Below are 23800 nucleotides of genomic sequence, written 5' to 3' on the forward strand. Positions count from 1 at the left end.
TATGGAGCAGATAGACATTAAATGAATAAAACAATAATACTTACTGTACAACTTATCACAATCCAGTAGTTGTTTAAGTAACATCCCAGTAGTTGTGTAACATCCCATCCCAGAGCTCCAGCAGTTCTTCCCATTCCAGTCATCAAATACTGATCATCCTCAAGCAATGGACACTTTATGCAGCATATATGGCTAACTAAACTAAAAACAACAATGTCAAGCTAGGTCTTTAAAACATATAAGAACCTGTCAAAATACTATTTACAAGTGTCATATATACACACTAAACACACACCTGGTGGCAGTGATTATCTAAAAAAGTCTATAGCGCAGGGAAATGTATAAACTGTCATCATCCTTTTTGTAAGACCTGACTGCATGGAGGGGATGGTGATCAAGCAGCTCTCTCATATCTACAGCTACCAAAACTTGACTGTGAATCACACTGTATGCAAATAAATGCCTATCAAACCACTGTGTTTTCCACTTCTTCACAACAAGCTTCATTGTTGGTGTGTGTGACGTTTGTTCGAGTAGTAAAACTGATTGTATGAGACCAAACTGGGGTTCTCCATGTGGATCATAGGACAGGAATACAGACATACCGGCTCTATACTCAGTTCCCCTAAATCTAACCCAGGCTGGCACATACAATTCACTGAAGAGAGGAATTCCCTCTAGACCACTGTGGACCTCTTTATATCCCTCAATGTTGGCCAGAAATGTACTATGCCCTGGACCAACTTCTGTGTTGTGGCACAACACAGTTCCACACAAGAAATGGTAGCACTGCATCATCTGATGGCGAAATGCCATGGTCTTAGAAATGTTCCTGAAGTTGCATGTGATATGGCTAACCTGTTTGAAAAAGGCATGCCGAGCTTCAAATCTCATTGCCCAGAACTGCCTCAGTGGTCCGAGCTTTTGAATGACTCCTGGGTAATGGAGCATGAAGTGATGCTTTGGCCGTAAATGTAGGTGAGGATAGAGCTCCAGGAAGAGGGTGTGATGCTCTTGAATGATTTTGCTCAAGTACAGTGTCGCTGCTACTGTAAGCGAAGGAGAAAAGATGAACTCCATGCACAAGAGGAGGAGGAGGAGTAGTTCCCAGTGTTTGTTATCCGTAGGGATAAGGTCACCTATCATGGTTGGAAGTAACCTCAGTAGGCACCACATTTGCGATGCTGACTGCCGCATGGAGCTTTCAAGATTTCTGAGGTCACTTTTGCTGATGACAGAAGGCTTGTTACTCTTCTCACAAAATCCATAGTCAAAGCTTGTGATTCTGTAATTGACCTTCTCAAGTGTGACATGCTTTTGCTCGATTAGTGAATTCAACACAAGTTTGACTTCATAGGGTCCCACCCCTTCCAGTACATCATGCATGATGTCAACTGCCACATTGTCTGACACATGGTAAAAAGACAAGTTGTTGAAGACACTGTTTCTTTTCAGGCCTGTCTGGGAGGAGTCGGCTGTACGCAAATCTGCCTCGAAACTATTGCGATCGCGCAATAGTGAAGGATCTTCCAGTGTCAGAGACCGCACCCTGCTTTTATCTGCTTTGCAGAATCGACACACGTAATTTCCACTGAAGCTTCCGATGTAGCCAAGAAGGCCATGCAAGCCCAAATTATCGCCAACCACCTGGGCCACTGTGAACTTGACGACACCCTGATAGCTGGGGGTATTAACAAGGATGCCATCACTCTCTAAAGATCTGATCTCTTCCACAATAGGGTGCAGGATTGCATCAAGGCCATAGGTTGCTGCATCATCAGACTTGTACACTGCCAAAAGGAACTGTGACTGCAAACTTGATAGCAGGTCTGGTGGCAAGCTCTTCAAGATGAAATAGATAAGTCCCAACTTGTGAATCCCAGTCCTGGAACCAAGCGGATTTACTATTTCACAGTCATCTTGGTAAATGACAAGTGGGATTGAAACCTCATTCTGGAACAATGGATGCGTTTTGCAAAAGTCACCATCAAAAATATCTTGAATCGCATCACCCTCTCTGCGCTGCCATTCCAGCATGGCCTGTAAAATCCCGGGAATTTCGAGAATCTTGGTCAAAAGACTCTTTAATGGAATGCGATGATATGAGTCAGGAATTCCAACTTGTTGGACAATGCCAGTGGCAGAGGCCATTGGCTGAAGATAGGAGACCCCAGACAAATGCTCCTCGACTGGCTGAATGAAGTTTCCAGATTTTACAAAATACTGCATCTGATTGTAATCTGTCTCCATTCCTTTGAATGGCTCAGCTGCTTTTGAGAACTCCACCCCAAGCTCTTCTACTTCTGGCCTTTGATCAAGACCAAACTGATTGAATAAAGACATAGTCTTTGATTTCAGTCTGTTGACAATATCAGTAATTAAACTGGAGGTGTGCTGAACCACATAGTTTAAGTTAGAGTATGTCATAGAAGATTTGGATCTAAGGTGGGCTAAAAATAGGGCCACCCGATTGGTAATGCCTTCTGGCTCAAGTTCATCCCAATCCTCCTCAACTTCCTCATCTCCCTGTGCTGGCTCGATTTCAGCATTCAGCATTTCAACATCCTGTACATCTGCAGGTGGGGCTGGACCTTCAAGGGGGTCATCAAGAGTATTGCCAAAGTTATGCTCCTTTTCCAAGTGTCTTTTAAAAGACCACATGTAAGAAAATGTCCTACCACAACCACTTTCACTACACTGGAAATGTGTTGATGCTGAGTTTACATGGTGTACTGCACGCAAATGCATGAAAAAACTCTTGATACCCCCTGAAATTTGCTTTTTGCACTTAAAGCAAGTATATGCCATCTTCCCAAAGAAACCATTAAAAAGTAAGTAGAAATAATAATAGTGTGTGGAAAACTGAAGAATTGAGCCTCTCACATCTGCACTGATTTTAACTACTCACAAGTCCTTTCAATTTTTTGAGGAACTTAAGCCTAGGGCCAGCTCTTGGGATCAACTGGCTGATGGTAGCCTCGTCTAAAAGAAGAAAACTCTCCTCATCAATCCCCTCCTCTGAAAGACAAAAATAGAAAACACAAAGACATCTTCGTTTTAACAACAGAGGAGCAGAAAACATAAACTTATTCCATCATTAATTACAAAATAGAATGAAGCACTGAAAGCCTACAAAAGACATGTGCCCTAATCATTTATTAGAGCCGCTAATAATGACACATTACATGGCAGCTATTAAAAAAACAAGTAAATTATATGGCATAAGATTTTCTACAAAAAAGGAATGCAGTCAACTCCATGACTATTCAAATTATCACTGAGTAACATGCAGACTTGATATACCATGGATGGGGGAAAATAGATTGTACCTTGAAATCTTTCTACAAGGTCTGTCAGCTGCCAGTCTGTCAATGTGTTGATGACAAAGCTGTCCATTGATCTGAAACAAACACAAAAAGAGCTTAAGCAAAAAACTGCTATTGTTTTAACTATTCAGATATCACTATGCCAAAATCAATGCAGACAAGCAAAAGAATGTAATACAATGTGAAGATAACAAGCTTGTTTATGGGTGAACAGAACACAACCACTTTAATTAGAATCACAAAATGTAGATAAACTAATTCTCCCTCTCTCCTTATATAATTTATATTTATGATGAATTGCATACATGTCATTTGAACTAAGTTTATATCACTATAACAATCACTTACTTCACAAGATTATTGGTGGCTGCTCACAGACGATTCGCCAGCCTCCGATTCGGCACTTAAGGGGAACGTTAAGAGGAAATTAACGTAACCTGCAGTGGGACTCTTTGTACACTGAAAGTCTGTTTTTTGTGACACTTCTTGATGTAAAAACATTTTAGACATTTTAGGTAAGACATTAACTTTGCCTGACATCTGCTATTGTATTTGTGAAACGTTTATTTTATTTGTGAAAATGCTAAAGGGGAGATTTCACCGTTTTTGTTTGATACCTACAGACCTCATTAGACCAGGTCCAGATCAAAAACCACTCTACCCAGACTTCTCAAATCTGGCCTAGATTATCCTACAGAGGCTAAACATTCTATTCTGTGAAATGCTATAAAGGCAGAAATCATCTGTAGGATCATCTAGGCCAGATTTGAGAAGTCTAGGTACAGTGTTTTTGACCTGGACCAGGTCTAATGTTGTCTATATGCTGAGAGAACAGTGAAATCTGCCTTTATTGCATTTTCACAAATAGAATGAAGGTTTCACAGATCAGAAACTGTGTTATAATGAATGTTTAGCCTCTTTAAAATAATCTAGGCCAGATTTGAGAAGTCTAGGTACAGTGTTTTTTGACCTGGACCAGCTCTAATGTGGTCTGTATGCTGAGAAAACAGTGAAATCTGCCTTTATTGCATTTTCACAAATATAATGAAGGTTTCACAGATCAGAAACTGTGTTATAATGAATGTTTAGCCTCTTTAAAATAATCTAGGCCAGATTTGAGAAGTCTAGGTACAGTGTTTTTTGACCTGGACCAGCTCTAATGTGGTCTGTATGCTGAGAAAACAGTGAAATCTGCCTTTATTGCATTTTCACAAATAGAATGAAGGTTTCACAGATCAGAAACTGTGTTATAATGAATGTTTAGCCTCTTTAAAATAATCTAGGCCAGATTTGAGAAGTCTAGGTACAGTGTTTTTTGACCTGGACCAGCTCTAATGTGGTCTGTATGCTGAGAAAACAGTGAAATCTGCCTTTATTGCATTTTCACAAATATAATGAAGGTTTCACAGATCAGAAACTGTGTTATAATGAATGTTTAGCCTCTTTAAAATAATCTAGGCCAGATTTGAGAAGTCTAGGTACAGTGTTTTTTGACCTGGACCAGCTCTAATGTGGTCTGTATGCTGAGAAAACAGTGAAATCTGCCTTTATAGCATTTTCACAAATATAATGAAGGTTTCACAGATCAGAAACTGTGTTATAATGAATGTTTAGCCTCTTTAAAATAATCTAGGCCAGATTTGAGAAGTCTAGGTACAGTGTTTTTTGACCTGGACCAGGTCTAATGTGGTCCATAATGCTGAGAGAACAGTGAAATCTGCCTTTATTGAATTTTCACAAATAGAATGAAGGTTTCACAGATCAGAAACTGTGTTATAATGAATGTTTAGCCTCTTTAAAATAATCTAGGCCAGATTTGAGAAGTCTAGGTACAGTGTTTTTTGACCTGGACCAGCTCTAATGTGGTCTGTATGCTGAGAAAACAGTGAAATCTGCCTTTATTGCATTTTCACAAATAGAATGAAGGTTTCACAGATCAGAAACTGTGTTATAATGAATGCTTAGCCTCTTTAAAATAATCTAGGCCAGATTTGAGAAGTCTAGGTACAGTGTTTTTTGACCTGGACCAGCTCTAATGTGGTCTGTATGCTGAGAAAACAGTGAAATCTGCCTTTATTGCATTTTCACAAATAGAATGAAGGTTTCACAGATCAGAAACTGTGTTATAATGAATGTTTAGCCTCTTTAAAATAATCTAGGACAGATTTGAGAAGTCTAGGTACAACACTGTACTTACCTGGACCAGCTCTAATGTGGTCTGTATGCTGAGAAAACAGTGAAATCTGCCTTTATAGCATTTTCACAAATAGAATGGAGGTTTCACAGATCAGAAACTGTGTTTATAATGAAGGTTTAGCCTCTTTAAAATAATCTAGGCCAGATTTGAGAAGTCTGGGTACAGTGGTTTTTGATCTGGACCTGGTCTAATGAGGTCTGTAGGTATCAAACAAAAACGGTGAAATCTCCCCTTTAGCATTTTCACAAATAAAAACGTTTCACAAACACAATAACGGGTGTCAGGCAAAGTGAATGTCTTACCCAAAATGTTTTTACATCAAGAAGTGTCACAAAAAACAGACTTTCAGTGTACAAACAGTCCCACTGCAGGTTACGTTAATTTCCTCTTAACGTTCCCCTTAAGTGCCGAATCGGAGGCTGGCGAATCGGAGGCTAACTTCAGCGTCGTCATGAGAACATATAGGGAATCGTCTTGTTTAAGGGATATTTAAATTTAATCCATGGTACACCTTGACACCGAGTAAGACCCCCCCCCCCCTCCCCCCTATAATGCTCAGAACAGCACCAAACTCCGTCAACAGTACAAACAGGGTCCCCCCAGCACATAATACAGGCATCAAGCATCTGTTAGCTTAGCCTGGTTTCTACTGAAAAGAGACAAAAACAACTCACCCACTCTCCTCCAATTATACGCTATGCAGCAACTTTCTGTGTCCAGCACAGAGTCCAGGCACTGACAAAACACGTCGGACTGTCCGACTGGCAGCACAAACATCTGGTTTCAGTGGCCACTGACAGGGATTTACCAACACACTGACCACTTGATTCCCCCAGGTCCAGCACACCCGGCGGGCACGGCATCGGGATCTCCCTCTTTCACTTTACTCCTCCGTTTCCTTCAGCTTGTCTTCAGAACTCGGTCTCAAACTGATAGTGTCGCCCATCGAAATGAAAACAGTCGTTGTTGTTATCAAACTCCATAAACTCTGCCGTGTTGTCCCTGTGATATCTGCTTTACTACAGGCTGCATTACATTACAGGCGGTCTCTTCCGGCAACAAACGTCGATCTAATCTCGCGTGTGACGTCATGTCTAATCTCGCGTTTGTTTACGTGATTCTCTTCCGCAAATCTAAAGTTAGAACATGGATACATCCATCGTTTCCCAGTGACCATTCGATAATAATTGTTATAAACGGATAAAAAAGGCACATAGAAACTTTGTTTGCATTTGCATTGAGTAATAATATAACTCTACTTCACTCGGTAATCGCTTCCACATTAACGAGCGGCTGGACTGCCCGCAGAGACGTTCTGTAACATAGTGAAGCATACTTTACAGAAGGGTTAACACGGCTGAAATTATGGAGTTTGAGAACAACGACGACTGCTTTCATTTCGGTGGACGCCACGAGACCCAGTTTAAAAAACGAGCGACGAGCTGAGGGAAATGGAGGAGAAAACAGAGGGAGAGATGCTGCTGCAGCCACAAGAGTGTCAGTGGTCTGGCTGTGGAAACTGCTGCCAGGAGGAGTCGGACGTGTTTTGTCAGAGGACTGCTATGCTGGACGCAGGAAATCGCTGTAACGTTATAACGTATAGCTGGAGGAAAGTGAGTGAGTTGTGCTTTTGACTTTTAAGTATAAACCAGGCAAAGCTAACAGATGTTTGATGCCTTATGTGATGGGACTCTGTAAGTTACTGTTCTGAGCATTATTTGTGGCAATGAGTGGCTTTTTGGTCGCGGTTTGCTGGTGGTAGAATATACATCAGTGTCGGCTATAGTGCGGACTGCGGTCGACATACTTGTCTCGAGGAGGGAGGGGGCGGGGGGGGAGGCGTCTAGCTAACGGCGCTACAGTCGCTCTTTGTTTCTTTATCTCGCGCGAGACTTTGTTTCGCGCTTCTTCTCCGCGAGATTTTGTTTCGCGCCGCTAGTTGTAAACCGTTAGACCAGTTGTAAGCAGTTAGTTTAAGTTTAGCCGTGTAAACCAGCTAACTCAAAATGAACATGATCCCCCGCTTTATGTAGCTACATTTTAAACTAAATTAATTAATTAATTAATTCGGTAAATGGCCGAGACTAACAGAAAAGCTGTATCTGTGTGTGCCTCCATGGTAACTGCTAAATGGTTAGCCTAATTGTTAGCCGAACCAACCAACTAGCCTCGACTATAAAGATACTTTGTTACTTTAATAGGTAATGCAACACAGACACTGTGAATTCGATATGTAGTGTCCACAAACCTTTTATTGTTGATTTGCCTCGCCAGAAGGATGATCAGTCAGAAGTTGAGCATAGAGCCTGGTGTGTGAAGGAGCGTTGAAGTGATGTCAGGAGTTCGAACACAGACTTATACAGTTCAAAACAACCCAGCTGCTGGGTCAACCAAGCACAAACAACCCAGCTGCTGGGTCAACCGATGTAAGTTGGGTAGATGGATTTTGACTCAGCGCATGAGTTGCACAAAAATAACCCAAATCCCCTATAAATAACCCATAATGGGTAGAACATTTCATAACCCAGCGGTTGAGTAGATGAAATAACCCAGCAGTTTTTAGTGTGTAGGACAGGCTAGGACACCGTTTGTTTACTGTGGTCACTTCCGTCCCTCCCACACACCGCGCTGATTCGCTTAGGGCACCGCCAATCAGAATCGCCATAGCTAGCACACAGCCAATCAGAGTACCCGACGAGTCTACTCTCCCGACGGCCGACGAGTCCCGACTGAGCATGTTGAATCGGCCCCGACGAGATCCGACAAGAGCCGAGGCTCCCCGACGGAGAGGAACACACCAAACAGACGAACTACCGACGCCGTCCGACGAGGCCAGACGCCCGACGGTCGGCTCGGTGTGTCCCTGGCTTAAGAGCGGTTCCAAGCCCCTATGAAAACGAAAACATCAAGGAAGTGTACGTCGCCCGGACTGGCGTTACCGGGGCCCCACCCTGGAGCCAGGCCTGGGGTCGGGGCTCGCAGGTGAGCGTCTGGTGGCCGGGTCTTGGCCCACGGGACCCGGCCGGGCACAGCCCGAACGAGCGACGTGGGCCCGCCCTCCCGTAGGCCCACCACCCGCGGGAGGGTTCATAAGGGCCTGCCCCTTATGAACCCACCTGCCATGTGATTTGGGTGGCAGCCGTGGGCGGGGGCCCCGGCGACCCAATCCCCAGACAACGACTCTGGCTTTAGGGACATGGAATGCCACCTCGCTGGGGGGGAAAGAGCCTGAGCTCGTGCGGGAGGTTGAGAGGTATCGGCTAGAGATAGTCGGGCTCACCTCCACGCACAGCCTGGGCTCTGGAACCCAACTCCTTGAGAGAGGTTGGACTCTCTTCCACTCTGGAGTTGCCCACGGTGAGAGGCGGCGAGCTGGTGTGGGCTTGCTCATAGCTCCCCAGCTCAGCCGCCATGTGTTGGAGTTCTCCCCACTTAACGAGAGGGTCGTTTCCCTGCGCCTTCGGGTCGGGGATAGGTCGCTCACTGTCGTTTCGGCCTACGGGCCAAACGGCAGTGCAGAGTACCCGGCCTTCCTGGAGGCCCTGGGAGGGGTGCTGGAAAGTGCCCCAACTGGGGACTCCATCGTTCTGTTGGGGGACTTCAACGCTCACGAGGGCAGCGACAGTGTTACCTGGAGAGGTGTGATTGGGAGGAACGGCCTCCCCGATCTGAACCCGAGCGGTGTTTTGTTATTGGACTTCTGTGCTAGCCACAGTCTGTCCATAACGAACACCATGTTCGAGCATAAGGGTCCATCAGTGCACGTGGCACCAGGACACCCTAGGACGGAGGTCAATGATTGACTTTGTAGTCGTGTCATCTGACCTCCGGCTGTATGTCTTGGACACTCGGGTGAAGAGAGGGGCTGAGCTGTCAACTGATCACCACCTGGTGGTGAGTTGGATCCGCTGGCAGGGGAGGAAGCTGGTCAGACCTGGAAGACCCAAGCGTATCGTGAGGGTCTGCTGGGAACGTCTGGCAGAATCCCCTGTCAGGGAGGTCTTCAACTCCCACCTCCGGGAGAGCTTTGACCGGATTCCGAGGGAGGCCGGAGATATTGAGTCCGAATGGACCATGTTCTCCACTTCCATTGTTGACGCGGCCGTTCGGAGCTGTGGCCGTAAGGTCTCCGGTGCTTGTCGTGGCGGCAATCCCCGAACCCGGTGGTGGACACTAGGGGTGGTTAATTGGCCCAATTTCCCGATTCGATTCGATTACGATTATTGAAGTCTCGATTCGATTACAGACCGATTTTCGATTATTAACGATTATCGATTCGATTTTCGATTATCAATGATTATTGTCATGATTATTATCAGTCAGTTGCTGAATTATTATTAGCCTATTTTTATTTATTGAAAACCACATATTAATTTTCTCTTTGTGCGTTGATTGCTTGTTGGCTCATTTTTTGATTCTTGGATTTTTTGTTACAATAAGTTACTTTAACTGATCATGGACCCTTTGTATTTTTGGACGTGTCACAAAGGAGATTTAAATTAGTAAGTCACTTTTTTTGAAAGACAGATGCAACACATATTTTACTGTAGGCTTTAGATAATGTACACATAAAAACACAACACAACACACGTAACTAGTGATCAAATAATATTGCTCTGGAACAACCAGCTTGCACACATTTTACTTTAGCCTACTGTTATAAAAACAGAGCAAGCTGTGTAACTTCAACTTCAGTGATCAAATCATTGCTCTGGAGCAACCAGATTCTTATGGAGGAAGACCAGCTGGTCCTCATGTTGTGACGTGTTAACAGCGCTAAAGCCAGAATTAAAACAGTTTTTAGCAGCTTTACTGCTATGGTTGTAGCGATGCTAATTTCTGTTAGCCCGTCTATGGTGTTTTACATTATACAACGTTAGCATTAAGCTAGCGGACTTTATGCTTCAAAAGCAAGCTCACTGCTGTCTGTCCCATAGAAAAACATGACAGCGGCAGCCTAGTTTGGAACATGAACCACGTGACCGCGCTGGCGGCGACATCAAAAGCTGTCGCCACTCAATTGTATCGAACTTGTCTCGCTCCGGCACCGTTAGCACCTTGTTAGCACCTTGTTAGCACCTACACACTTGCTCGCTGGCTCAGTTACACAGCCTCTTGTTATGACAGACAGACCGCTCCACCTTGTGGTTAAATCCTGTATGACATCCAGTAACAGGAGCACTCGCCTTTGTATTACAATTTGAAAAATATTTAAAAAAAAAATAAAAAAAAATTTGAAAAAAAAATAATAATAATTGAAAAATATAAATAATCGATTTTTGGAAAATTAATAATCGATTCATAATCGGTCATTTAATAATCGCGATTAATCGATTATCGATTTTATTCACCACCCCTAGTGGACACCGGAAGTAAGGGATGCCGTCAAGCTGAAGAAGGAGTCCTACCGAGCCTGGCTAGCTCGGGGGACCCCCGAGGCAGCTGACGGGTACCGGCAGGCCAAGCGGACGGCAGCCCGGGCGGTCACGGAAGCAAAATCGCGGGTCTGGGAAAAGTTTGGGGAGGCCATGGAGGAGGACTACCGGTCAGCCTCGAGGAAATTCTGGCAAACCATTCGGCGCCTCAGGAGGGGGAAGCAGTGCTCCATCAACACTGTTTACAGTGGAGGAGGGGAGCTGTTGACCTCGACTGGGAATATCGTCGGGCGGTGGAAGGAATACTTCGAGGATCTCCTCAATCCCACTGACACGCCTTCCGTCGAGCAAGCAGAGGCTGAGGACTCAGAGGTTGATTCATTCATCACCCAAGCTGAAGTCACTGAGGTAGTCCGGAAGCTCCTCAGTGGCAAGGCACCGGGGGTGGATGAGATCCGCCCTGAGTACCTCAAGTCTCTGGATGTTGCGGGGCTGTCGTGGCTGACACGCCTCTGCAGCATCGCGTGGCAGTCGGGGACAGTGCCTCTGGACTGGCAGACCGGGGTGGTGGTCCCTCTCTTCAAAAAGGGGGACCGGAGGGTGTGTTCCAACTACCGGGGGATCACACTCCTCAGCCTCCCGGGGAAAGTCTATTCCAGGGTGCTGGAGAGGAGAATTCGGCCGATAGTCGAACCTCGGATTCAGGAGGAACAATGCGGTTTTCGCCCTGGCCGTGGAACGCTGGACCAGCTCTACACCCTCCGCAGGGTGCTCAAGGGCGCATGGGAGTTTGCCCAACCAGTCCACATGTGTTTTGTGGACTTGGAGAAGGCTTTCGACCGTGTCCCACGTGGCATCCTGTGGGAGGTGCTCCGAGAGTATGGGGTCGGAGGCCCTCTGCTGAGGGCTGTACGGTCCCTGTATGACCGGAGCAGGAGCTTGGTTCGCATTGCCGGCAGTAAGTCAGACCTGTTCCCGGTGCGTGTTGGACTCCGGCAGGGCTGCCCTTTGTCACCGGTTCTGTTCATTATTTTTATGGACAGAATTTCTAGGCGCAGCCAAGTGCCGGAGGGGGTACGGTTCGGGAGCCACTTGATTTCATCTCTGCTTTTTGCAGATGATGTGGTCTTGTTGGCTCCCTCGAGCCAGGACCTTCAGCATGCACTGGGGCGGCGGACAATGGATGGATGGATGGATGGACATTTTTACTATGTTTATAAACTACATACTAATGAGTATTCATGTGTTATAAATGATGAGTTCAGTATTTAATGCTTAACTCATGCTTAGTAGTGTGTACTTATTATGAAGTGTTACCCAATATTTTTCTCAATCTGAAACACCCAGCATTAAAAACATTTTTTCATGTCTAGTCAAAAAGCATCAGGCATTTGAAGATTCTCACCTGCTGAACTCTCTTCAGGTCGACTTTCACACACTTTCCACCTTCATGTGTAGACGAAACATTTGGAGAGAAGAAGCTGCTCTGTCTTCTTCATTAGTCCTGCTGTATGTGTGCATTTAATCTGATCAGGAGTCACTCTCATAACTTCAGAGTCCACACTTTAAATAAACATCAGAATGACATCAAAACCCATCTAACCTGTTTAGAGAGGTGTAGTTCTATGGTCTGTCCACTAGATGGTGGTAAGTCATATTCCAGGGAGCAATAGATTCAGGTTCACTAACAGCTGACAGTCACATCTCTAACCAACAGCAGAACACTTTGCATCAACTTGTGTTTTGTCCAAAATATTACATTTCAAATATTAGAGGTGTTTATGAGTCCAGTGAACTATAAAAATGGATAGCTCAACATTTAATCAGATCCTCCTCTCACCATAATCCCTATAGTCGAAGCAGTAGGTTCATTACCTTTAATTATCGGTGCATGTTGTTTTGAGATCAGTGGGGCAGAGGCGTGAGCTGCTCAGTGAACACAATGGAGGTGAATGGTACAGGTCCCCTGTCCCTCATCAGACTCATCAAATACACAATCCAACAACTCCACAATGCTCTGGTGGACAAGTTGTGACCTGCACATTCACCACGCTATGAAATAATCATGTAACATTACATTCTTGAAATCACTCCGCCCAGCAGCCGTCTGACTGAATTAAGTTATACGTTTGTTTGTTTTTTCTTTTCTTTGCATCATTAGAGCTGACTGACAAAGCACCCAGGCTTCAGCATAATCACTGTATAGTTTACCTGAAACAACCAAATCACTGAAATTAAATTGAATAGCTATAGACTGATCGGTTCATTGTTTTATTTATTGATCTGTAGGTGGTGATTTGTGTACATGATGCGTCATCAGCGTGCGACGGCGTCCATGTCGCCTGTGGAAGAACTTCCGTAAAACTTCCGTAAAAACTGAATCTTTTACGGGATCTTACCGTATTTTAAGCCTTATTTTTACGATACAGTTCTCCAGACCGCACGTCTTAACCACACTGTTTTACCGGGTGAATGATTTTTAGCCATCGGGCGAGGATTTTAACAGATTCACGTCCTGCTCCAGCCGACCACCTCAACTGACAGCGTGGGAAATACCTGTCAGCTGTCATTCAACCTGCAGCGGCTTAATCCTTCACCAAAAGCCAGAATCTACTGAGCCGATTACACCGCAGCGGGCCTGTCTCAGGCCCCTGTCCGTAAGTTTCCCAATACTCAGCCTACCTTATCCACATATCCGAGTTGATTTCTCCGCTGCGGGCTCCTACGGAGCCCTGGCATGTACGTCCCCGCTCCGGTGCCCTGCACTCTTCTACCGATACTTCCCGCAATACTCCGCCACTGTCTGTCCACGTCTTGCTGGCTGTGTGTCTTTCCTGCTTTCAGCTCCACCGATGGCTCCATCCGAGATTACGGAAAGTGCGGAGACTGCGGAGCTGAAGTCCGAGCTCAGGTCCATACAGCGGCTCATCGAGGAACTTCTTCAGCGGCAATCTGACCTGTGTTCCCAGCTGGCGCGCCTCGAGCCCTCGGCTGACCAGACGCCTTGGACCGCTGCTCCATCTGCTGCTCCTCCTGATGTCCCCGGCCCGTCTTCACCCCAGTCCCCCACCTGGGCCACGATAGCAAAGGGCACCAACCGTCTTTCCCTTCCCCTCTACGACCCCCCTGATGTTGACATCCCGCTCAGTAACTTTTTCTCCCCGCTCGCCGAGCCTGAGCTGCCCGTTCACTCCCCCCCTCAGCCGGCTGACAGAATGACTGTGCCCCAGCCTGCATCTAGGAAGCGCCGCACACCTGTTGCTTCCACCTCTCCGTCGGGCTCCCCTTCCCCGACGACCCCCGACGGGAAACGACCTCGCCTATCACTCGCTAACTCGGAGCCCTCCGTGTCTGCACCAAGATCTTCTGCTCCCTCACGAAAGTCACCTGTTGTCGCGCAGGCTTCTGACCAGGTGCGCAATCACGCAGCCCCCCTGACCGCGACCAGCTCGCTTCCTATTGGTCACCGCATGAGATCAAAGCTTGCCGTTTACACTGATAACCTCCATACAGTCCGCCCGGAGATTTTAATTATAGGTGACTCAATTGTTAGATTTGTAAAGCTCCCAGGTGCAATAACCTACTGTCTCTCTGGAGGTAAAACGTCTGATTTCATTGAATTGATCCCAGCCCTCCTGGATTTCCATCCCTCTGTACACACTGTAATCTCGCACTCTGGCACAAATGACGTCATGTCAAGGCAATCAACTCAGCTTCACTATGACCTGGAGTCCCTTGCCATCACAGTTGAAAGTCAGGGGAGGAGGTTCATTTTATCTGGCCCCACCCCCTCCCTGTCAAAGAGCTCAGAGCGTTTTAGCCGTCTTTTTAGTCTGCACCGGTGGATGGAAAATTTTACTACCGCCACAGGTCTTGGTTTTATCAGTCACTTTGACTCCTTTTGGACTAGGTGGGACCTGTTTAGGCATGATGGGCTGCATCTTAACAGAAAAGGAACCGGTATACTGACCCACAACCTCATTAACTTTATTGCTTTTAACACCAATTGATGGTCTCTCCAGCAGGGCCCTGCCCAGACCACGGGCTTCATCCCCGACAGCCCTGTCCCTGATGATGCGGGCCCTGCTGATGCTGATGCTGATGCTGATGCTGATGCTGAAGCTGAAGCTGATGCTGATCTAGTTCTCTTTTCTGTCTTACCCACTCCTTTTAAGACGACCAGGCAGCTGGCCACCCCCCCCTTCCCCTTTTGGGGTGAACATGCTGCTGGTCTGACTCTTCCTATTCCTGTTCGTGTCACAAATAGACTCCATCGCTCCAAAGCCATTAGTGGCAGAAGCAGAGACAACTCTCTTCTGGCTAACCTAGCCTCGGCGTCTAGCACTTGTCCCAGTGAATGCAGAATTTCTATGGGGCTGCTTAATGTCCGCTCACTCACCAGCAAGGGTCAGCTCATCTATGATTTAGTGAATGACCTTAAATTCGACTTTTTCTGCTTGACTGAGACGTGGCAGCAGCCCAATGATTATGCTGAACTCAACTTGTGTACCCCATGCGGCTTTGTGTATTCCTGTCAAGCTCGTGCCTTCGGGCGTGGGGGTGGTCTAGCGATAATATATAATGATAAGTACAAGGTTTCCCCTCTCCCTGCCACTCCCCACACATCATTTGAATCTACTGCACTGACAATCCATGGATCCACTCCTACTACTTTAGCTGCCATTTACCGTCCACCTAAACATAACCCCAGTTTTATAAATGAATTCTCGATCTTTGTTGCCACTCTGTGCTCTCTGTCACCCAACATTATACTGCTAGGGGACTTTAATATTCACATGGACAACATAGACTCTTCTCTAACAAAAGACTTCATATCCTGCCTGGACAGCTTCGGTTTACATCAATTTATCAGCACTCCCACCCATTCAAGAGGACACATTCTGGATCTCATCTGCTGCACTGGAGTTTCACCACTGAACCACATCATATCGGATTTCCCCCTGTCAGATCATAAGCTTATTTCATTTACTGTTAACTTACCTTTATTCAAAATTAAAGCACCCCGCTACATTACATTCAGAAACATCAAGAACATCAATCCGCCAACTCTCTCCGCCGCTATAAACTCTCTCCCAAGTACCGACCACTTAACCACACCCGAGGATCTGACATTCCACTATAACTACGAACTCAAAAACCTCCTGGATACACTGGCACCATTAAAAACACGGTCTGTCACCTTCACACGCTCTGCCCCCTGGTATACCCCTGAACTTCATGATCTCAAAACTGAACCACCTGCTGAAATATAAAGATGCCATCGCCAAGGCTAAAACGGACCACTATACCTCTATCATTGGAACTGCTGTAGGAAACTCACGCACCCTGTTCTCCACACTAAACAACATGCTACACCCCCCTGACACTCTTTCCTCTAACTTGTACTCCACCGCCCTCTGCAACAAATTTATGGACTTTTTCACTGGCAAAATATACAGTATTCATGATCAACTACCTCCTCCATGCAATAGCACCGACTGCAACGACTGCCATATTCCTGGCCCACCTCTCATATCCTCACTCTCTAATTTTGATCTTCCAACCACCACAGAAATATCCTCCCTCATACAGAAATCCAAGTCATCCACCTGTAGTCTTGACCCTCTGCCTACAAACCTTGTTAAACTCTGTCTCCCTTCTCTTTTTCCACTCATTACTGACATCATTCACTCCTCCCTCTCCTCTGGCTCCATTCCAGCTCCCCTCAAAACAGCAATAATCACTCCCATACTCAAAAAACCTGGCTTGGACCCCAACGATCTTAACAACTTCCGACCAATATCAAACCTTCCCTTTCTGTCAAAAATCCTGGAGAAAGTAGTTGCTGCACAGGTCCATAATCACCTCACCCACAACACCCTCTATGAACAGTTTCAATCTGGTTTCCGTTCTCATCACAGCACTGAAACAGCTCTGGCAAAAATCACAAATGACCTTCTCATGGCAGCAGATTCTGGACATCTCACTATACTCATCCTCCTTGACCTCACCGCAGCTTTTGACACAATCTCTCATAGCATCCTCCTCAACCGCCTCATCTCCATTGGTTTAACTCACTCCACTCTTTCCTGGTTCACCTCCTACCTCTCCGGTCGCACACAATATGTACAGCTAAATAAGTATCAATCTCAACCCTCCCCAGTCACTTGTGGTGTGCCACAGGGCTCTGGAACACACTCCCACAGCACATCCGAACTATAACTACACTGTCAACTTTCAAATCACATCTCAAAACTCACCTGTTCAGACTGGCCTACCCCCCCTAACACAATGTTCACTGTTGCTGTATTGTTGCTATTTTATTATTGTTGTTGTTTTTTATTGTTGTTTTATTGCTTGTCTCATTGTTTTACTATTTGTACTTTTAATTGTTTTTATTGTAAGGCGACCTTGAGAGTCTTGAAAGGCGCCTATAAATAAAATGCATTATTATTAAAATGCATTACATCTCCAAGGCAGCGCTGCTCTTCTGTCCAACTCACACATGAAGCTTCACTTTTCATTCAAACAAACTAATCAACAACTAAACAAACATTCAATAACTCATCTAAAAAGAATGAAACCAGCCGGTGGTGAACCTCTAAAGACCTGCAGTTAAGTTAATCGGCTCTCTGTCTTACTATCTGAGAAGTTTCCTCTCATCACAGAAAGCTGAGCCAGGTTTTCTAAAGACATTCCTGCTCGTTTTCTAATCCATTCATAGTCAAAGCAGTGGTGGGGGATGCTTGGAGGTGGTAATGTCCTGGAGCAGGTGTGAATGTTCAGGAGTGTAGGGTGTGGTGGTAAATTGGGGGCTCCATGCATATCTTTTAGGAGTATAATAGGTTAGCCAGACAGTATTGTGTGACTGGTGAAATGTGTGAATGTGTAAACACTTTATATTTTACTCAGTTTCCCTACCACCCCAACTTTCCCGCAGGTTATCTACAAGCTAATAAGTATGTGTATGATTTATACGCAAACATCTGTTTCACATTTATTTTTTTCCATTTCAGAAGGACAGACCCTTGATACAGTGTGCTGGATGTGAGTGTTATCATCCAAAATGGATAGTGTGATGTGGACATGATGTTAGATGACACTGATGCAAGTGATGCAAGTGAGGTGACAATACCTGTGGACAAGTGGACAAAGTAAACCAACCAGGCACTCATTGCCCAGTCAATGTGGACATTGAGCCCTGACCAAAAAAACACACCATGCTCCATGACTGGTATCACTAGTAATATGCATATTGGTCCCAATAATATTCTCTCTGGTCCAGCTCTCACAGAAGATGTACTTTCCCTCCATACACCATTGGAATACTTCTGGAAGTTTGTGTCTGAACATATTATTTAAGCTCCGACAACAAACACAAATGAGTTCAGTGTTTAAATGAATGGAAGATCTGTAAACACTAATGAAAAGGAAATGGAGCAAGTGTGGTGTTCATCTTTACTTTCTGGGATTATCACTGCAAACAAACATCAAAGTTCATGTTTTTGTAATAAATTACTATTTATAAAATATGACTGAGTTAACTTGGAGGAGGACATATAGAAAACCAGGGGCCTTATTTGGAGGGAAACCGGTGGATACTTGTACTTGCTTACTAAAAATGCTGGTTTCCCACTCTTCCTCAAACATTTCTACAGGGTCACATGATTCTGAAGTTACAGCCCAGTCTATTCTTCCAACCGTCAACTCTGACACCTTAGCAACGGTATCTAAGGGGAGGAGACTTAGTGATGTGACTCCAGGGAGAATATAAAGGAAATCAGATGGTCCTTTCCACTAACAGCTCGGCTCAGCAGGGCTCGGTTGAGGTGCTTCTCCAGCTCTGAGTTCTTCATAGTTGCTCCTCATTGGGGGCGGGGTCGTCATATCACGTCGTCTCTCTCTTGTTTCTCTCTTCTCGTCAGCTCCAGACTCACTCGTCTTCCAGTGACGACGCTCTGGCCAATCAGTGGAAGGCAGTCGGCTGATGTCATGTTTAGTATCGCTGCGGCTCGCTAGGAAACAGGACGTTACCAAAGAAGTAGGAGGTACCAGGTAGGAGGGGCTGGAGGAAAAGAGGATAAAACCGAGTAGAGCCGTGCTGTACCGTACTGAGCTAGTGGGAAAGCACCATGAGGAGATCCTGTCTGACCAGGACCAGGATGAAGGAGGAGAACCTAGACCGGGAAATTAGCGACCTGGATCAGAACATGACCAGAATTAAGGAGGAGAACCAGGACCAGGACTACAACATGATGAAGGAGGAGAACCAGGATCCGGATTTGTTTGGGCAGACTGGGATTACGGAGGAGGAACAGGACGCGATCCACCAGGACAACGAGCCCCCCGGTCCATCCGTTTCCGGTCCACAGGTCTGTATTTCAGTTTTCCCGCTCTCTCCCAGTTGTTGTCGTAGTGTCCTTGGGCAAGACACCTAACCCAACTTGCCTCGTGTGCATGCGTATGAATGATCATGGTGGTGGTCGGAGGGGACGTTTGGCGCGAAATGGCAGCCACGCTTCCGTCAGTCTGCCCCAGGGCAGCTGTGGCTACACACGTAGTTTACCACCACCGGTGTGAATGTGGTATGAATGAATAATGGTTACTGTACACGCTTTGGGTATCGGGTAACGGTAGAAAAGCGCTATATAAATGTAATCCATTATTATTATTATTATTATTATTGTTATTATTATTATTATTATTATTATTATTTTCAGTGGGAGCGAGTCAAGAGATGAGGCTAACAGCTGTTAGCTGCTAACTCTATATTTTGTGGTTCACTAAAAAGTCTAAAACCTAATCTGCCTACTTTATTTCCTGCTGTAGCGCTGTTACGTCACTTTATTAAGTTAAAAAAAAAAGTTCATGCGAGAAAGTAACTGTTTAGACCCGACCCCCAATGTGCAGTTAGTTTATCCAAACACTGTTTAGAAGTTTGCTCCAACGTTTCAGGGAAGAGAGGCTTCACTTGTGTGAGCAGCGGCTCGTCTGCAGAGCTGGTCGTCTGGCCAACCTCTGTCAACATCCCGGGGGAGAAAACGATCGCTTATTAACTTAAGGTTTTTTAGAGGTTTACCGCAGGCTGGTTAAATTCTTTTGGGGAGATAAATGCTGGTCTCATTGACAAAGTCTAACAATTGTGGCTGCCGCATTGTTTGAATGAAAAGTGAAGCATCATGTGTGTATTGGACATAAGAGCGACACTGCCCCAGGGCTCTGTAGCCAACATACAGAAACATCAATAAATACATTTTCCAACTAAAGTTGCATCGGCTCCTGAATGAAACCGCGACAGTCCACTGTGAAAATGAAAACTATAATTGCGTAGCCTCAAACACTGGCCAATCATTTGCCATCCTCATCCTCCATCCCCCTCCCTCAACGCCCATCTCCTCCCCCTCCTCCCTTTCATTTTACGCTTATTTCTGTTGAGACTGAGTGGTGGCCCTCATCATTTGCAGCTTTCCGATAACGGCACAAAGTAAACGCAACATTTTTCAATTTTCTGCGAAGATATATGTGACTTTTTAATTATGAAATCATGCAAGCCCCGCCAAGGTTTCCCTCAGAGAAATTGTTAAGCCCGGTGGTAGGATGGCCCCCCTAAGTTTGTTTTTTCGCGACAGGGGCCTGATCCTAACCATCCACCTTTTTCTGAATGTCAAAAACATAAGCAGATATGACAGTTGACGGTCCTGTCACTGTGCCTCCAATTGATAATGTGCCCTGGCTACTTAACATATTTAAATACCAGCTATAGCAGAGTCTTACAGAAAGGCACTCTTGAAATGCTGTTCAGCCTACCACAACCCCCCAACCCAGTGACGGGGGGGGGGGGGGCACGATGTTTCTCAAGACCTGTTTGGCTCCGAGCTGCGGGAGTGAAAGCGGAGCGGCTGTGCTCCAGTCAAACTATTTTTTCTCAGATATTTTGCATTAAAACGCACCCACAAATAATGTCAGGATTGAAGCTGAACGTGTTGGCCAACTAGTGGTACCAAGCGGTAACAACATAGGGCTGTAGATTTAAAGATATGGGCTGTTGTATTCAGGAATGCTGCCTGTTGCAATAAGGGTTAAAAATATAACATACTCAAATAACTTGGACTCGCCCCCCTAACCTCCTAACCATAACCCTAACCACCCGACTGAAAAAAAGTGTACATGTACACTTTAACAGCTGTATTATTATGTAGTGACGGGACTTATTGAGTCAAGTAACGGAGCGTTTTATTGTGAGTAAAAAATTTTTTTTAAAGTAACGGTAACAGAGTTATAACGGGGAAAACAGTAGGGCTGCCCCCAAATAGTCGACCAAGCACCGGTCAACCCAAAAATCATTAGTCGACCGGGGGGGGGGGGGTGAATTAGTCGACTAATCGCCAAAATCTGTGGCCGGGGCAGCCTTAGAAAACAGTATCTTTTTGAGCCGTTATTTTATAAACGCCCTAATTCCCATCACTGGTTACTATATCAACTCAAATGCTGACATGTTTTGCTTGGTTTCAAAGTATAATTTGTATTGGAAATAATTCTGCTTGTATGATCTGTATTAATGAAGAATTTAAAAAGGAAAACAAATGTCCATCCATCATCCATCATTGATTGATTCTCTCTCTCCCTGTCTTTGCCATAGAAACAAGACCACACCAAGGTGAAACCACACAGCTGTAATAGGTGTGGGAAAACATTCAGGACCTCAGTTCATCTGAATGCTCACTGCCGACGATGCCAATGTGGACAGACGGCGTACAGGTGCGAGCAGTGCGGCACATCGTGCACCGATTTGTCCGGACTGAAAATCCACCAGCGGATCCACACCGGAGAGAGGCCGTACAGCTGCAAACAGTGTGGGAAGGCGTTCGCTACCTCTAGATATTTGACGATCCATCGGCGCATCCACACCGGAGAGAAGCCGTACAGCTGTGAGCAGTGCGGAAAGGCGTTCGCTAGCTCCTCAGAGTTAACGGTCCACCGGCGCATCCACACCGGAGAGAAGCCGTACAGCTGTGAGCAGTGTGGGAAGGCGTTTGCTAACTCCTCAACCTTAACGGTCCACCGGCGTGTCCACACCGGAGAGAGGCCGTACAGCTGTGAGCACTGCGAGAAGGTGTTCGCTACCTCCGGACAGTTAACGGTCCACCAGCGCGTCCACACCGGAGAGAAGCCGTACAGCTGCGAGCAGTGTGGGAAGGCGTTTGCTAGCTCCGCAACGTTAACGCTCCACCGGCGCGTCCACACCAGAGAAAAAACGTATGTGTGTGGGCAGTGCGGGAGGGCGTTCGCTACCTCTGGACATTTAACGGTCCACTGGCGCATCCACACCGGAGAGAAGCCGTACAGCTGCGAGCAGTGTGGGAAGGCGTTTGCTAGCTCCGCAACGTTAACGCTCCACCGGCGCGTCCACACCAGAGAAAAAACGTATGTGTGTGGGCAGTGCGGGAGGGCGTTTGCTACCTCTAGATATTTAACGATCCATCGGCGCATCCACACCGGAGAGAAGCCGTACAGCTGCGAGCAGTGTGGGAAGGCGTTTGCTACCTCCACAAAGTTAACGATCCATCGGTGCATCCACACCGGAGAGAAGCCGTACAGCTGCGAGCAGTGTGGGAAGGCGTTTGCTAGCTCCTCAACCTTAACGGTCCACCGGCGAGTCCACACCAGAGAAAAACCGTATGTGTGTGGGCAGTGTGGGAAGGGGTTCGCTACCTCTGGATATTTAACAGTCCACCGGCGCATCCACACCGGAGAGAGGCCGTACAGCTGTGAGCAGTGTGGGAAGACGTTTGCTAGCTCCAGTGGGTTAGTGGTCCACCAGCGCGTCCACACTGGAGAGAGGCCGCACAGCTGTGAGCAGTGTGGGAAGGCGTTTGCTAGCCCCACAAAGTTAACGGTCCACCGGCGCATCCACACCGGAGAGAGGCCGTACAGCTGTGAGCAGTGTGGGAAGGCGTTCACTCAATCCGGACAGTTAACGGTCCACCTGCGCGTCCACACTGGAGAGAGGCCGCACAGCTGTGATCAGTGTGGGAAGGCGTTCGCTAGCTCCTCAAAGTTAATGATCCACCGACGCGTCCACACCGGAGAGAGGCCGTACAGCTGTGAGCAGTGTGGGAAGGCGTTCACTCAATCCGGACAGTTAACGGTCCACCTGCGCGTCCACACTGGAGAGAGGCCGTACAGCTGTGAGCAGTGTGGGAAGGCGTTCGCTACCTCCAAAGAGTTAACGGTCCACTGCCGCTTCCACACCAGAGAGTAGCCATACAGCTGCGAGCACTGCAGGAAGGCGTTCGCTTGTCCAAGTACCTTTAAAGAGCACCAACTCGTCCACAACAGAGAAAGACCATACGTGTGTGGGCAGTGTGGGAAGGCCTACAGCCACTCCAACAACCTAAAGAAACATCAGCAGCTCCACAGCAGCTAGAGGACGGGACGGTCCGGTCCTACACCTGAGCAACTAACGATTACTAACTAACTAATGGTTTTCATCATCGATCAATCTGTTGATATGTAAATGGTTAATCGATTAGTTGGTTCGTCAATAAAATGTTAAAAAATGTTGAAAAATGTCAATCAGTGTTTCTCAAACCACCAAATGACGTCCTCAAATGTCTTGTTTTGTCTACAAACCAAAGAGAGACTCAGTTTATTGTCATAAATGAACAAAGAAACCAGAAATATTCATATTTAAGAAGCTGCAATCTGTAATTTTTTCTTTATAAACTCTTAAAACTGATTATTGATTACAAGCTTAGAATGAGTTGTTTACAAATACATAGGTGGCGGTGCAGGTCAGTCCTCCTGTGTAACTTTTTGCTGTGAAATATGACTGAAGGCACAAGTGGAAGTCTGAAAAAATAAATTAAATTAAATTAAACCATAGTAATTGGTCAAAGATA

General features: G+C 46.0%; 1 pseudogene; it reads left to right on the forward strand.

The window, feature by feature from the left end:
* Positions 1–23325, forward strand: part of LOC146975284 (uncharacterized) — a 143214-nt pseudogene extending 119889 nt beyond the window's left edge.
* Positions 23326–23800: the final 475 nt, after the last annotated feature.

This window comes from Trachurus japonicus, chromosome 13 (genome assembly GCF_045865225.1).
Source record: "Trachurus japonicus isolate A0001 chromosome 13, Traja_1.0".
Classification (NCBI taxonomy): domain Eukaryota; kingdom Metazoa; phylum Chordata; class Actinopteri; order Carangiformes; family Carangidae; genus Trachurus; species Trachurus japonicus.